Source organism: Staurois parvus, unplaced genomic scaffold, assembly GCF_062004578.1.
Source record: "Staurois parvus isolate SC_StPar_1 unplaced genomic scaffold, SC_StPar_1.0 ptg000251l, whole genome shotgun sequence".
Lineage (NCBI taxonomy): Eukaryota > Metazoa > Chordata > Amphibia > Anura > Ranidae > Staurois > Staurois parvus.
The window spans coordinates 934930-948151 of NW_028318047.1; the positions used below are offsets into that span (position 1 = coordinate 934930).

A 13222-nucleotide genomic window follows, 5' to 3' on the forward strand; every position below is an offset into this window, starting at 1 on the left:
TGGCAGGCCATCCCTTTGACAACGTGCTTTCGCACGAAATACGTTAGAGGAACCTGCCACGCTGACGTCATTCACTGCCGAAGCCACATGCTAGGCTGGCGGAAACCTTTTCATATAGGAATACACATGCATTTTCTCCTGATGCTGTATTAGATGATTTGCTGTCAGCACATTATGATCGGCTGAATAAAATACTGCACCATATCAGTTATTCTTGTTTGGTGGCTTAATCTGAGCTACTCAATGTTGATATCCACCATTCCTGATATATTTTGTTGCCTGGTGTGAGACCAAGGAGCAATTCCTGTATGCTGAGAGGGTCCTACTGAGAGGTCTGGAGTCCTTCCGTGTGTGTGTAGTGCCCTATTCCTACCGATTCCTAGATGAGCACCGATGCCTTTCCGGATAATACATACGCAATATTATTGTGCGTCCGGTGAGTGCAAGCATACCTCATTTTCCTTACCACCGAAGTCACAAGCACCTTATTTCCACGCATTACCTGTGAGAACGACTTGTATCCCAAGACACTGGAATATTGATATGCTAATTTGTTATTTGTTCTAGCCCGATTGTCCCTTGGACTTGCATTTATGTTTACATCATAAGTTTATATTATACGTTTTATGTCACTTTATTTCGTCTTACATAAGACGATACACTATTGTCACTTTAAAGCACTCATCATTGGCGCTTGAGTTTATCACTTGTATATGATTACCTTAGAGCTGCATTTTTTATTATTTATGATTTAAAGGATCAAGGGGTTCATCCTTATGCTAGCTGCTCTATTTTAGGAAGCATGCGCTTGATTTACATATTATGGATTTTGTTCTTTTCCTCCTAGTGTCAGAATGCCTGCTGCAGTCCTGCTATAAAAAAGGCACTGATCACTGCCATTACTAGTAAAAAAAAAATATATATATCCCAGTATATATACACACCACCATTTGTAAACGCTATAACTTTCATATAAACCAATTAATGCCCACGTATTGGGATTTTTTTTTTTTTTTGCAAAGACATGTCACAGAATACATTTTGGCCTAAATGTATGTTGAAATTTGATTTTTTTTTACTGGACATGTTTAATATCAGTCAAAAGTATTGTTTATTTTTTCAAAATTGTTGGCCTTTTGTTTATAGCACAAACAAATCCTCTGGAGGGAAACTGGTTAAAGTAATCACGACTTTACTTTTTTTTTTTTTTTTTTTAACTAAGCTAGATGACCTTTCATTCTGCTAAGGCAGCCCGTAGATGTGTACATTGCAAAGTAACTAAAGCTGGATACACACTGTCCGAATATCTGGTGGTTCGGCAGGAACCAGTCAACATTCGGACCATGTGTGCAGCTATCCTTCTGTTAGAAGCTGGTCTAAGGACTGGCTTTTGTTGAAGGGACATGCTGGAAAAATCGGCTGCATGCACGAAGGCTTAGGCTGGCCATACGTGGGTCGAAATTCGACCGATATTTCGTCCAAAAATCAGACCTAAGAATAATCAGCCAATTTTTGCTCTGTTAGTGAGTCAATGGCACCTGATGATTTTCGTGGTTCCTCCCCTTTTCGGTGATTGGGCATGTTGGAAAATATATGAAAAACGACTGATTTTCGACTCCATGATGGTCAAATAGGACAATCGTTTTTCCGGAAAGAATGTGTGCATGAGCCATGATCTGGAAGGAACAGAAGTTTCACCTGTTAAAAATGGGGTGAACTTTGACTCGGGTGGCCGATTTTCAAAATCATTGATGGCACCATCAAATTACCGAGCAAATTTTTTCGGCCTGTATTAGTTAGCACAGCGATCTCTTTTTTCGTTCAGCCCACTGTGTTGAGCAAAAAAAAAGCAAGCAACAGATCACTGTATTTGGTAGCAGGTATATGTGGTAAATAAAATTTTTTTTAAAAAGCCTGGTTGTTACTTTATTATTTTTAGATTATCCAACAAATACTTTTGCTCTTATACTAAATAAACCCCAGTGCATTACTGTTCCTTCTAGGGTGTAAGAATCACCCACCTCCCTCTGTTGTATGTCTGTAAATGGCTAGGCCATAACTAGTGCTCCGCATTATAACGTTAAATTCTTATCTAGAGTTTTCAGGAAATCCTTGGAACAAAAATTCAGCAGTTCAATATTGCAACAAAGATATTAATGTCTATAAAGAATATTATGAGGTTAACGATGGTGATGCCTTTTTCAGCTTATAATGGATTTTTATACACAGACTATGGTTAGACACCCCTTGAAATACTAATGATCACAGAAAGGCAGGTTTCGGAGATTGGGAGTGGGATCAGGTTGTCTGTTTGCTGTGTTCATAAATATGCAGCCAAGTCATGTTATAAATTTGCAGTTTTGTCTTTATGATTTCAATATCATAGATTGGTAGGGATTAAATGTCACCGTGTCCTGGCACAATGCTGAGACTAAAAGGGAAGAACTAAATGACACCTTCCTCTCATTCACTTATAGCATAGCAAACTGATTTTTTTTCCCCCTTTGCCCTCATTAAAATTACAAATTGTGATTAACCTATTCTAAGCAGTGTAAACTTCTACCAAACATTAATACTGAGTGGTAGAAAAGCACAATAAGGTTTAACCACTTGCCTACTGGACACTTTCACCCCCTTCCTGCCCAGGCCAAGTTCTGGTTTATTAAATTTTGCAAACAGGTAATTTATCTCCTTTGCTGATGTGCGTTGATGAGGCTGCACTGATGGGTGGTTCTGATTGGCGGCACCGCTGGGCGCAACTGCTGGATGGCACTGATAATCAGTGCCCTGATGATCAATGCAGATGTCCTCTGACATTTGCCGGTTATCGGCAGTACTTTCCTCACGCTGAGACAGATGTGAGGAAAGTGGTGATGATAACCGGCAACAGTATTTACTCAGTTATCTGCTGTGTCATTGCACACAGCTGATCACATGAGGTAAAAGGCCAATCACAGCAGCCTTTTACCATGTGATCAGCTGTGTCTGTAGGACACAGCTATCATGGAAAACACCAGGTACATGCGGTTGTGAAGTGGTTAAAGACAATGCTGTATATTTCTCTAATCATTAATTGGTTATTATAGCAAACCATCAGAACCTATGCTACATTGTGTGTATTTGTCAATCAATAACTTAAATCACTAACCTAATCTTAATAAGATTCTTTAAAAAAATGGTTTTAAAATACACATATCTAATGACTTCCTAGAAAGATTTTATGTTCCAGATCAAGTGCATTTGTTAAACTGAATGTTTGCTATGCTGAATAATCAGTTGTCCAAGACAATTTTGACGGATTCTCAAATAGAAAGGACAACATTCTGACAGTAATCATAAACAGTTGTATATTGTTCTTCTGGCATTATGATTATCTAAGCTGGCCATACATGAAGCAAAATTCCCTGATGAACCAGCCAAATATTGTTTAAGAATGACTTCTGTTCAATTTTGCTGTTGGTATATTTTTGCTCAATCAGCACCGCAGGCAATAGGCAGTGATCCTTCCTTAAAACTGGCCATGGATTACTCTTCCTTTTTTTTTCCCCATCAGCCAGGGAGCCGATTGAAAAAAAAACAAAAACAAAAACAAAAAAACCCACTTGTCAGTTGTTTAAACTATACAGTGCTCTAGCAAACTAAACATGATCCAACAGGCACATACAGCACAGAATCTACTGTGCACATGCATATCAACACAGGCTGCATTAATTTATGTTATGTAATAAATTCAAAAATGTATTCCAGTTTTTGTTCAATAAGTTTTTATTGTTATAAAAACAGAAAAAGTAGTACAGAGTAAATCCATAAGGCTCCCAGTAAGAAAAACCATTAGTACAGGAATTGAGATAAACATGTAGCAAACGTGTTACTTTGATATTTGCTTACTAATCGCATTTTGTTTGTATTTGCAGGAAAATACTCTGATCATAACGGTTTAATAAAAGGAGTACGCTAGAGCACAGTTTTATCTAATGAAAAAAAGAGGGGAAGGAAAGAATTAAGGGAAAAATGAGAGGAAAGCAAAAAAAAAAAAAAAGGAAAAAGGGAAAGTATAAGATAGGGTAAGTACAGATGCACTGTGGTCGTGTATAGCATGGCTACCATGGTATATAAGGCCTCAGGCACACAGGGTGTTTTTGCAGCCACTTTTAGGGGTGTCAGGCTTTTTTTTTTTTACTGCTGCTAAATGGCCCTCTGTTATGGGTCCATGCAGACACAGACTTTTAGAAGCTTTTAGTAGAAGTAGCGCTTACCAGCAGGAAATACCAGTGGAAATACTGGACCGTCCGCTCCATAAGACGCACTGACATTTTCCCCCCTTTTTTTGGGGGGGAAAAAAAAGTGCATCTTATGGAGCTAAAAATACAGTAACCATTAACTTAATATGGTAACAAGCTTGTTGTCCCCAGTATGTTGGAATTAGGTATTCCAGTTTCAAGAACATAATCAAATACTGCAATAGCTAATTATAATTTAAATTCTAAATGAAATTTAGAATCAATGTATATCTGCTACAAATAGGTGAATTCTATACATAAATGCAATTTAATTGTAAGGAACTATAGTCACCGATTAAAAATAGAACTTTTTTTTCCCACAAGGAATTGGAAACCAGTTTTAGTATGCACTAACACATTCTGGGTGTAAAAAAACAAACAAAAAAAACACTTTATGCAATCTATATCGGATATGAATAGTGAATATAGGCAAAATAATTTGAATATTGAACAGGGATGTGGGTGCCTGACATTAGTAAAAGAATACATAGCATAAGGTCACTGAGCTGCTAACAATCACTAAGCACAACAATGGCTATGGGTAGTCCTTTACAGTTATATTGGGATTTTTAATCAATACTGAATCTGACGTATTTATCTTTGTATTTCAAGAGCTGATTAATGTATCTGTGAAAGTCATTGATTTTAGTTAGTTTTTACACTAGTCAAAATTTTTTATAAAAAAAAAACAAAAAAACTATGTTTTGCCATTTTGTGAATAGTAAGCTATAAAAGAAAAAAAAAAAAAAAAAAAAAAAAAAAAAAAAAAAAAAAGGGGCAATTTATTGGCAGACAAGTGCAAACTGATGTAAAAAGTTGCTTTGGGTTACCTTACATTAATGTGTAAATACTTTATATTATACAATATAATTTCCAAAATGCACTTATGCCTATGTTTCCAAAATCCATTTCATATGGCTGACAAAATACATTTTACAATTTCCTGACAGGAGAAATGAACATACTTAATGCTCATGTGGTCCAGAAAGCAGTACATGTGCATTAAAGAGGTTTTAACATTTTAAACAAAATATTTTTAAATTTTACCTGTGATTGGGTCAAGAAATCCAGAATATGTAATGTTAATGGGACCTACTTTGGGAAATAAAAGGCCGAATTGGTAACAGAATATAGTGACAGACTAAAACAAAATTAAATTATGCAAATTTTCAGCCTGCCCTGGTTTAACAGTTTTTTTAGATGTAAATACAGAATTTTAAACTAACAAGAGTGAAAATGTAGTTATCTATCCCAATCAAATTTAAAGCAAAGAAAAGATAGATACACACATTTCAGTTATTATAAAATCAATAAAAAAACTAATAAGTTGTTCATAGGCACATTTTAGCAATTTTTAGATTAGCAGTACCTTTTCATGCTTTGAATATCTTTTAGTAACTTTCCTGCAAAACTGTACATTTTTGACCTATATGCAGTGTCCTACGGTGTGTTTGCTTCATCTTTTTACAACAATGTAATACTTAGTCCATTATTTAATTTTTTTTTTTAATCACAGATATTTGACAGACCATTCCACCAGCCAGCTTTGCCATCTGGATCAACTGCCCTGTTTGTGAGAACCTTGTATGAAGTACCAGATGAACTGGAGGAAAGAGTCTTGTACCAGACAGCTGTGAAGCGGAATGGACATGTAGCACAGGCCTACTGCAAATGGGACCTTCCAGGAAAAGGCCAAGAATTTTTTTTTTTTTACCAGAGAATGTTAAAAGGTTTGTCTTTATTGGAAAGAAATCCCCCCCCCCCAAAAAAACTGTAGACTGTCCTCATGGGTGTTTGTCACCAATGGTCTACAAACAGAACTGTGCAGGACAAAAGCACTCTATAATCTGAACGTTTATGAAAACATTAAACAGTATTTAGAGATGCATCCAAAAAAAGATTACTCAAGTGCTTCTTTAGGGGTAACACGAATGACAATTTTATTAAAATTACTGCAACTTACATTTCTAAAGTCTAAAATACATATTTAATTTTCTTTGTAATGGCCACCACCACAACTCAGTTCACAATTTAGGGTACAAAACCTCAATATTTGTTAATACATTTTTTGGGGGGCCACTGATGATCCAATAACTTATTGGATAGATAGGATTAATGTTAGAGGTTGAAGGTGCACAGAATATACTTTATGTGAAAGCACAAATAAATGTATGGATTACCTGTATTGACATTGAAATCTGTAAAAGATTGCGGAAAACTAAAAGTAAAAAAACTGGACCAGTTATTGGGCCCTTATTCATTCAGTTCATCCATTTAACATCTGTCCATTTTCCGATGAAAAAACAGACAATTAATTACTGTGGACTTGGATATAAACTGATGATCATCCAATTTTGTAAACACAACAAGGCTGCATCCTTTTCCATTTTGACACATATGAATGGATGTACACAGATGCCATCCATTTACATCTATTTCATTTATGGGCAAAATATATTTTTTGTTTTTACTTTTGTCACCTGTTATTGGATTCTGCAACCACTAAAAAGGCTGTAAACTGATGAACTGATGTAAAACTGAATTGAACTGAAGTATAAACTGATGTAGACTAATGTAACCTGAACATGCATGTACAAATTGATGTGAACTGATGTAGCCTGAATTCTTATTCAATTTTTTTCAATGTGACTGAACTGATGGGGACACACAGGGGACCTACATAATTGTATGCATGTGGAGGGCTGTATTTACCCCCATAGGGATGCAGGGGTGTTCCATGTATCCCCATGCAAACAATCCCATTGTCATCAATTAGGATGCAGGGGCACAGCCCCTGCTCCCAATATAACATCCACATAGGTGTGGCCCCTTGTGCATGAGGATTAAGAGTGTAGAGCTCTAAAATACAAACCATTTTAGTTTCACCAGAAAAAATTCAAAGCAACTTGACCCAATTTTAGCATTTATTCAATCATTGAAACCCAACTTTAGTTTTGAATGAATATAATTTTGTAACAAGATACATTAGGGTTTATACATGAGCAATTCTTGAGTAAGCTATGCAGTATCATGATCAAAAATGTTAGTGACACTTAAATTAAAACAGATCTAGCCCTTAACTTGCTAATATTTAGTTTGCTAAAGCCATGTGCAGCATAAACAGTCATTGCTCATTTTTCATAAAAAGATCTTTAACCTCATTTCTTTCTAAACGCTGTTGATCTCTGCTAGACTTTTTCATCCACTTTGCAACCACATTCACTCTTGAGCCTCAGTTGTGAGTCATTGCTCTAGACCAGCTTCCTAATAGTGATAAACTGGACCATGTCAGCAGAATGTGTGTTGGTGGGGCCACTTGCTGTTTCCATCAGAGGTGCAAGTTAAAGGGTGACAACACAAGCACAGTTGGGAGACAGTTGCCAGCCCATAAAAAATGCCTGAACAAGGTCCTTCATGGCAGAAAAAACAGCTTTTTATTTAAATACAATTTGCATATCTGAAATGAAAAACTTTTGAAATTTCATGTTCAAGCATTTGTTATTTTAGTGACTGGGTTTAGTTATGCATTTTAGCATACATAGATATTGCAGATTTTTTAACCCAAGTAGTTAATATGACATAATTGTGCTAACACCAACAGCCTTCAGAAATGCAAGAAGATTCCTGTGACCTGTGCTTTCAACAATCACTTGATTATTGTTCTGTCTATATCTTACCGTGTTTACAAGCGTACATTGGCATCATTTGTAAATGAAAAATAAAAAAGGACTTTGTCACATACAATGCAATTTATGCATTATCTCAGCTTGCTTATAGACAGTCTGAGGTTAATATCCTAAACTGCAAAATAATTTTGTAATGGACTAAATGATTTCTAAAAAAAAAAAAAAAAAACCCACACCCCCCACACCATAGAAACATGGGTACAGGCCACTGACTCCACCTCCCCTGCTGCCCTCTCCTATGGAGGCCTCGTCTGGACCCATTCACCCAGACCGAGCGGGCGCAGGAGGTCGGTATGCTCCTACCACCGCTGAGCACCTTCCAGGTCCTCCCTAACCCCCCCTCCCTATCCTTCTCCTTCGAGGCCCACTGCATCCGGCTCTTCTCTCCCACCCCCCTAAGGATTGCGGTAATCTATCGGCCTCCTGGTTCCGCATCCCCCTTCCTAGACGACTGCCGCCTTCCCTTCTTCCTCTCCTCCGGGCTACCGGACCATCATCCTAGGAGACTTCAATATCCCGATCAACGCCAACAGCCCGGTGACTTCCCAACTCCTCTTTCTAACCTCCTCCTTCGCGCTCACACAGCACACAGTCCTCCACCCACTCCAATGGAAACACCCTGGACCTCATTTTCTCCCACCTCTGCACCCCCCACGACTTCACTAACACCCCCTTCCCCCTCTCTGACCACCACCTCCTCACATTCTCCATCTCCCCCTCCCTCAACTCCCCCCCCCCCGAAGCGTCTAACCATCACCCGCAACCTCTGCAATCTGATCCCGACCCATCTCCACCTGGCAGCTGACCGTCTGTATGACAGTATCCTCCCTCTGTCATGCCCTGACCTGGCCACCACTGCATACAACAACTCACTGTCAGCTGCCCTTGACTCCCTGGCACCCCTAACCACTTCAACCCTGGCAAAATGACCACACGAAATGCCTCAAACGATGCAGTGGTGCACTGGAGCGCTTATGGCGCAAAACCAGATCCCCTCACGCGTTCTCCCTCTATAAAGCCACTACCTCGCCTACACCACCTCCCTCCACGCCGCCAAGCAAGCCTATTTCATAACCCTTAACACCTTCTCCACCTTTCCTCGCCAGCTCTTCTCCACTTTCAAATCCCTGCTCTCTCTCCCCCCCCCCACCCACCTCCACCCAGAACCTCACTCACTGCCCACGAGATTGCCAATCACTTCCAAAACAAGATTGTGAGTTGACAATGTCCTTACGAATGACATCAATCCACCTCTCCACCCAGCCTACCGCCCTCCTCCAACCCCTCAACCTCACAGCCGCACTACCCCCCACTATACCTAATGTCCCAGACACCATCACCTCCCCTACACTCCGCTCCTTCAGCCCAACTACCCTTGAGGAGGTCTCTAAGGTCTTCACTGAAGCCCGCCTCACCACCTGCCCCTTGGACCCTATCCCCTCACAGCTCCTCCTGTCACCCCCCCTCCATCATCATTCGTTCCCTCAACCACATCTTAAATCTCTCCATCTCCACCGGCACCTTACCCTCCCCTCTAAAGCACGCACACATCACCCCCATACACAAAAAAAAAAAAAAAAAAACCCTCCCTCGACCCCACTAACCTTAACCTTAGACCCATCTCCCTTTCACCTCCAAGCGCCTTGAGCGCCTGGCCTACAATTGCCTAAGTGCCCACCTCACTGATAACCTCCTTGACTCCCTACAGTCTGACTTCCGTCCCCTGCACTCCACCGAAACCTCACTACTTAAAATCACCAATGACCTGCTAACTGCCAAAGCCAATGGCCACTATTCTATCCTCCTGCTCCTCAACCTTCGACACTGTTGACCACCCTCTTCTCCTTGCCAAACTGCACTCCCTTGGCATCAGGGACGCTGCTCTCTCCTGGTTCTCCTCCTACCTTTCCCAACACTTTCAGCATCACCTACAACACTACCACCTCCCCCTCTGTCAGGGTCCCCCAAGGCTCTGTCCTCGGGCCCCTCCTCTTCTCCATCTATACCTCCTCCCTTGGCAAACTTATTCACTCCCATGTCTTTAATTACCACCTATATGCTGACGACACCCAAAATTTACCTCTCCACCCCCCACCTCACTCTCTGCCCACATACTAAACGACAGACTGGATGTCGCTCCATTTCCTTAAACATAACCTTTCCAAAACAGAGTTCCTGGTCTCCCCCCCCCCCCCCCCCGCACCCCCCCATCCTCTCCATCACTACTAACAACGCCACCGTCTCTCCCACCCCACACGCCAAAGTCCTGGGTGTCACCCTGGACTCCCACCTCTCCTACCTACCCCACATCCAACTGCTATCTAGATCTTGCAGGCTCCACCTCCGCAACATCTCCCAGATATGCACATTCCTCACCCCAGACACCAAACAACTCGTACACTCCCTCATCTCACGCCTGGACTATTACAATTCCCTTCTCACTGGCCTACCCAAACGAATGCTATCCCCACTCCAGTCGATCCTAAACTCAGCGGCTAGACTCATCCACCTTACCAACCGCTCCACATGCACCACCCCCCTCGGGCAATCGGGAGCCAATGAAGGGATTGGCAAACGCATCAATTCAAACTGCTAACTCTGACCTACAAAGCCATTTACAACGCCACCCCAAAACTACATAACTGACCTGATACCCAAATACTACCCTACCCGTGCCCTCCGCTCCTCACAGGACCTCCTACTCTAGCTCCCTGGTCTCCTCCTCCCACGCCCGATTGCAGGACTTCTCTAGGACTCCCCCCCCCCCCCCCCCCATCCTCTGGAACTCCCTACCCCAATCCATCAGACTGTCACCCACCCTCCTCAGCTTCAGGCGCACCCTGAAAACCCTCCTCTTCAGGGAAGCCTACCCCAACCTCACCTAACAACCTCCTCCACTCCATCCCCCACAGCCATCTCCTCCTGTGACACCTTCCCCTACCTCCTAGATTGTAAGCTCGAAAGAGCAGGGCCCTCGAACCCCTCGTGTATTGTATTGTTACTGTCTTGTCTCATGTTCTGTTCCCCTTGCTACTGTACAGCGCTGAGCGTACCCTTTGGCGCTCTATAAATACTGAATAATAATAATAATAATACTCACTGTTGACAATTGCCACAATCACTATGCTGTTTCAGGCAGAGACAGATCCAGAAAAGGTAAGTTGTAAAGCTTAACATTCTCACTTAAAACGTGTCATTTTGATAGGAATACTTGTCTATTGTTACTTCCTCCTAGTCATACAGATTTTTTTTACACTATTTTCAAAATAATGCATACATTTACTTTATGAAAATGTCATTTTTCCTTAAATTTTTTTTGTGCATTGTTTATATATAAAGCTACACAGTGAACAAAGTTACAGTGTATAAGCTCCATGTAACATGCCCAACATCTATAATGGCTTGAAACGTAGGATGACTCCTAATATAACATTTATATCAAGAATGAAGTTTCATAGAAATGATTGGGTGTTGAAGTTGGGGGGGGCAAGAACTTTAAAATACCTATACAAGTAAAAATGTACTTTTACAATATATAATGCTTAGGAAACATTCATAAAATCTACTTTTCCTTTGAACACACTGTATATTATCACACCCATTAATGTGCAGAAAAGATATTTTCATAGACAGATGATTAATACTTTTGTAAGAATATATTATGCAAGTATGTGCTCACATTTAAATATAAAACAGATAACTGTGTAGCCTTCCCTGTTAAACAGAAGCCAATTGTTAGATTGGAGAGTTTTTTCCAAAAGTCTTGTTCAACAGAAGTCAAACACCAACTTACAGCCCTGATAATTGTATTCTTACAGAGGCGAGTTGCCGTTGTCAGAATACAATGTCTCATCAATGGTTTTCTGATCCTATGGTCACATTTTTACCCAGCTTTACATATTCAAAGTTAAGGTTGGAAACCTGGTCCACCAAAAGATGTGAGACTAAATAGTTCTACTAATGGAGAACTGCCACAGGGTCATCCTAACACTTTGGCTTGTATAATTGAATTGTCAAATGTATCAAACTGTAAGGGGTCACTTTATACTATATTTACATTACTTTCACCCAAGATTCACACATTTTTCAAACAGTATTTAATTGGAAACATGTATAAATACTGGGTAGGAGTTTTATGAATCTTGTGTGAAAACATTACTATACCCCTAAGTGTTTTCACATAATTTTAGTATTTTGGAAATTTTACTGAGAAAAAAAAAAAATATGTCTTCGTGAATTTTTTTTTTAATAAAAAAAAAAAAAAAAACAAACAAAGGAAGAACTACTAACAATAAAAATTACTTTTTTTCTTTTACCAGATCTTTGACAGTAACACTTTATGCCAATCAAGTTCATCAAATGGGTCACCTGGTCTGGCAGAACACAACTTCATGCATCCAAATGAACTGGAGACCATAAATGCTCCGATTCCTGAAGACTATCTAGGAGAAGGTGAATGGATCTGTGGTACACAATTAATGAAAGTGGAATCAGCAAAAACAGGCCACAACTTCTGCCTGAAGGTGTTAAAATGAGGATTTGTGTCAAAATGGAATCCACTAAAGCTACAGATTTTCCAGCTCGTTGCGATAACTATGTGGCAAGTGATAAACCACAGACAGAAGAATTAGGGGAAAGGGATGAGCTTCACAGCACTAGAGTGTAAGAAAAAAAAAAAAAAAAAACCAACACCACAGAACCAAAGCAATTTTCAGTAATCCACCCAAAAAGAAGATTCCTTCAAGATAAAAAGGTTGCTTTTGATCCTCTTTTGAAAAAGCAAAAAATAAATAAAGTTCCCTGATTCTGCAAACATTTGTGTTTTTTCCCCCTTTTTGGTTTTGAAACCAACAGTATTTGTCCCTTATATACACAATAACATTGGACGGCATCTTTCACTGGTAATGTATGCAAAGTGAGGCTGTGGAACAATGAAAACCCTATTCACAATGCAGCTAGGGATGAGGTTCAGGTTCACAGCTACAATGGTTCAAAATGAATCCTGCATGTTTGAGGTCCAAGTGAATTTATGTGCAGATTTACTTGGAGTGTTTACTTCCTCCTAGCCATACAGCTTTTTACACCACCTTTTTTTCAAAATAATGCATACATTTACTTTATGAAAATGTTGTATTTTTTCATTTTTTTTGTGCATTCTTTATATATAAAGCTACACAGTGAACAAATCTACAGTGTATAAGCTCCATGTTACATACCCAACATCTATAATGGCTTGAAATGTAGGAGGACTCATAA

At 39.8% G+C, this 13222-nt stretch overlaps 1 long non-coding RNA gene across 1 annotated transcript; it reads left to right on the forward strand.

Annotated features, from left to right (window-relative positions):
• The first annotated feature begins 5735 nt into the window (after nt 1-5735).
• Nucleotides 5736-12779, forward strand: LOC149459618 (uncharacterized). The gene is made up of 2 exons (XR_016313242.1): nt 5736-6010; nt 12286-12779. It is a non-coding gene; the product is annotated as an uncharacterized LOC149459618 (long non-coding RNA).
• The last annotated feature ends 443 nt before the right edge of the window (nt 12780-13222 follow it).